Raw genomic sequence first — 4946 nt, forward strand, 5'->3', positions numbered from 1 at the left:
CATCTGTCCATGCTCATACCATGGGTTGCTGTACTGTTTCCATGCTTATGTGGTACTCTTTCCGCAGGATGCTATGGAACTTTTGGTGCTCCCTGCTCCTCTCTGGCATTTGTAGCTTGACCTTCCTGGTGATTTTTTTGCAGTCCACGTCACTTTGCCAGGAGCTTCCTTTTGCTGATTAGCAGAAGCAGGAATACCTCCTGTCCTGCCAGGCTTTTGCAGTCATATTAGGCACATTGACTGCTCCGCTCTTACCTGCTTTCTATATCTTATGTTTGGGCTACTTGTGGAAGTGACATGAAAGCAGTGTTATGTTTATGTTAGTGTGGAGTTTGATATCTTGTGGAATTTCCACCACGCTGTTAGTATCATGGCCACCCACAAATTGTTGATCATGAATGTTCTTTAATTGATTTGACTGATAAATGGTAAGTCTGACTTTTAGATCATATAGAACACCACAGACAACTGTTTGGCACATCACTGTTAAACCTCCTGATTGCAACCCGGGGCATCGTGAACTGTACAACATGACCCTCAGACAATGATCTCTGAGTGAAAGCGATAAACATAATCATCTTCATATCATCACTTTCTCTACAAGTTCAGTGGAAGAGATGTCAGTTAAAGGGAGTTTTAATACCCTTTCCATCTTTAAATTTGATAAAAACACAGATGGAAAAATTCCAGAAAGTGAGACAGAGAAAGGAAACTAGACTTTAAAATGGTGCTGCCCTCTTGACTTACAACTGTAGATTATTGAAATTATTACAAATGTCCGATGCCAAAAGGGATTGTGTCAGTGTTTCACTACTCAGTATTGCATTTGGTAGACAGTTTAAACAATTAGACTATGGTTAAAAAAATCACAGAAATAAAGCAAACACCAATATAATCTTGAACCACCTAGTCCCAGGAAACATTAGATTACTGGAACAAAATCAGACAACTAGCAGAACAACTTTTTAACCAATGATGCAGATGCACTTTTAGTGGATTTATTTATCTGTATTTCAATCCACTAAAGTTTTTCACTTGATCTAACATTACATTTAAGACCGAAATCCTGTTACGTCTCACAGAAGATTCCACTGATCAAGCTGCTACTTACCCATCCTGGTCCTGGAGTACCTTTGCTCTGTACACTTTAGTGATGTCTTTGCTACCAACAAGCCTATTTTAATCCATCAGATAGTAACCAAACGCTTCAAGGACACTTGCATAACCATTTTTATTTTTTCATAATACTTGTCCAGGTTTCCACTATTATGTTCAAACCATACATTATTCAATATATGCTAATTGATATTTAATAGTTACACCAACAAGTTCTTGGTACTATTATGTTCAACCTGAACTACTTCTATTTTTTTAAAAGACGATCCTATTCTATATCACCGGATGCCCATATTGTTTCTTTTGGTGATCTCCATATTGTTTCTTCCAGTGCTTGGCCGGGATGTCCCATCCTTGAACCAAGGCTCTCCCTTCAACGGAATCCCCTAGAGGCTTTTTCAAAGAGGCCTCCTGAAGATTTATGCTGAAGCCTACACTGGTCTTTCCTGCATGAAACCAGTTTATTCGGGACCATCCATACTTTTCTGCTTACAATATCATTTTATTACCTCAGCATTTTTATTACTAATTTAAAAATCAATCACTTTATACTTCTAAAGCTTTCACAGACACATTTAGACTTTTCAGCACTCTCAATGTCCAATGCTAAATGCTACAAACCACTCATACCCAAACAGAAGAAATAGCCCAAATATAGCCACACATATTCCTCCAACCTCTACATACTTCTAAGCTATATATAACGTTTAAAGAATGAATTCCCTTTTTTGTTAAAATCTCCTCACCTTTTCTACAGCGCTTTCTCTCTCTCTAATTTCACAGGTAATTGTCTCTTTCCTCCAAGGGTCTGCATCTCACCTGGACCTTTTCCTCTTTGCTACTTCAACTCCTGTCGTAGCTGAACATCAATAGTTTAATAGTTATTAGGAAATATTACTTAAAACAAAACAACAAGAAAACAGCAAAGAAGGTATATGCAAGTATATGTTCACTGTATTGTGCAACTGTCATGTCAGCAGGTGGACAATTTTAGCTAAAGTTAGCATTTCAAACATATATTTTGATATTCTAAAATAATGTTTATTAACTCAATATTTCATCACAATGGGGTGGACATTTTTAGCTTTAACTCATCTGAGTATGGAGACAAAGTGAGAAATTCAAATGAACTGATATACTATAGGAGCATGCAGTTTATGCCTTTAGTCGAATGAAGATAGACCTTTTTTAAAGTTGTGAGGTCACTGATGTCAAAGGTCGCATTTTTACCAAGATGGTTATCCAAAGATGAGAGAGTGGACAGCAATTCTTGGACATGTTTAAATAACTTGATTTTTAATTTTATTTATTTATTTATTTTTAATCAAAATTGCAAAATGAATAATCAAAATACCTAAAATATTAATGAACGTATTTACAACCTTACGGTAATATTTAAAAGTTTAAAAGGTTAAAACATGTTTAAAAGGTTAAAACATCCAAAATACCCATTTCCTCATCAAAGACAATGTAATAAGGTTAACATTCCTATATATTCGTAAAATGTGTTCATTCAGAGTAAAACTTTAATCAGTTAATTAAAAACATTAATTGTTTCACAATCTTTGTATCAGCACATTTAAACGAGTATGTTGTATTGACCCTTAGGTAACAGAACGAAGTGTGAAGTCCACTTATAAAATAAATTACGCATTCGTCATTAGATCAGAGTAGGTGAGGGACAGAGAGCCATGTGTGAAAACGAACAATCATCTCACAAAACACTACTTATGACTAACAAGTAAACACTTGCAAAATAAAAGTAGCCGTTTATGTTAAATATAAGATTTCACAAAACTATTAATTAAAAAAATATTAATTAAAAAATATTAATTACAAAAATATGAATTAAAAAACGTAAATCGATATTTTTGCGATTGATCTCCCTCCCAAGTTACACCGTTTACTTGTCTTAGAACTGAAACACGAGTATCACTGTTACGTTTTAATGAAACCGTTATTTTGAAAATTACAAAACTGCATGTCAATGTTAACCGTGTGGGGTCATACGTGAGTGTATGTTACAGCTGAATTATTAGGTTACCTAACTAAGCTACAGATATTTTTATATTTATTGGCTGCTTGTACAGATTTGTTAGCTCGCTGATAATATACTTTTGTATGTAAAATTGTTCTGCGCAAACCACAGCACCATTGCTAAGTTAGCACTTAGCCTTAGCTAACGTTACTTTTAAAGTTAAATTGAGTTTCTTGTCTTGTTCATGGCTTTGTAGCCGAATCTCCCGTTTAGACATGATGTCTGCCCGCAGGCTTAGACTTCTAGTGTTTTCTGTTCAAAAGTGTTTATCTCGACTCGCCGACAAATGCAGAGGTTATTGCTCAGTGTCTCTATCTAGCACTCCTACTAATGAGACTGATGAGACGAGAGTGAGCACATTTAAGACCAAGCTGTCGTCATTAAGAGTTCTTCAGGCAAAAGTTCAACTGAGACGCAACAGGAACATGAGGAATCGTATCTTCCTGAAGAAAGTGGTCTGGCGCAGCTACGGAAAGGTATGTAACTGCATTTGTTGCCATGATAGTTCAGGCTTTAGGATTTTAATTCCCATGTGTCAGTATGCCGGTAGTCGTTGCCAATTTTATTTTGGTGTTTACATCTTGCAGTGTATTTCGAAACATACGGCTGTCAGATGAACGTCAACGACACTGAAATTGCGTGGTCCATTCTTCAGAAGGGTGGATATGTTCGGACCCACGAACTATCAGAGGTAAGTGTCAATGCCTTGACCTTTGACCCTTGATAAACACAGCGCTTCCTTTATTTGAAAGCTTTCATTCTCATCTTTCCTAATTTTTTTTTTTTATACAGGCAGATATGGTGCTTCTTGTCACATGCTCCATAAGGTAGGAAAAGCCTATTTCTGTTTGTATTTTACACAGTGAATCTATACGTTGCCAATCTTGTGCAACTTGACAGCAGTCCTTGACTTCAGTGACATTTTTTGCTTGGATGTAATGCTATTTTCTGTTGGAAAAAATAAAAATCATTGTGACAGGGAAAAGGCAGAGCAGACCATCTGGAACAGACTCAAACATCCAGCAGTTCTGAAAAAGAAGTGTCTAAAGAGCAGCACTCCATTAAAGATAGGAGTCCTGGGTAACTTCTCACTTCACCATAGTTCTTCATTCACGTTCAAATGTATCTCTCAGTCTGAAATGTTCGTATGTGCGCATGTATGTTTGTGTGTGGGTTCACGTGCCCGTATACGCATATGTGTGCTTGCTCTCTTGTAGGTTGCTTGGCAGAGAGACTGAAGACTGAGTTGCTGGAGAAGGAGAGGGTGGTGGATGTTGTAGCAGGGCCAGATGCCTACAGAGATCTTCTCCGACTCCTTGCACTGGCCCATGGGGGTCAGAGGACCAGCAATGTCCTGCTCTCCCTGGAAGAGGCATATGCTGATGTCATGCCCATTCACCATTCAGGACACAGTGCCTTTGTGTGAGTGCCATAATAATATCTGGCTGATTTATAAGGGAGGAGTTCCTACTAAACACTAACTCTTAAATTAACTTTGCACTGTGTGATTTTGTAAAGATGGTAAAGAGTAAAATAACAGTCTCACATGTACAGTTCAATTTTTAAGTTAACATGTATAGACAGTTTTTGGTGTTTTCATATTCAACTCTAATACACTGAATTTAATCTGAACAGCAACTGTTAGATTAAAATACAGAAAAGTCAGCTATAATTTAAAGGCATTTGCTACCATATTGGATGAAACATGGGACTTGCATCCACAATAAAGCCAAAAACAGCAAATGCTCATAGTTCAGTTGTTTATTATTATCATTTTACTGAACACTTGTCA

This window comes from Electrophorus electricus, unplaced genomic scaffold (genome assembly GCF_041902795.1).
Source record: "Electrophorus electricus isolate QZ-2024a unplaced genomic scaffold, ASM4190279v1 Scaffold29, whole genome shotgun sequence".
Classification (NCBI taxonomy): domain Eukaryota; kingdom Metazoa; phylum Chordata; class Actinopteri; order Gymnotiformes; family Gymnotidae; genus Electrophorus; species Electrophorus electricus.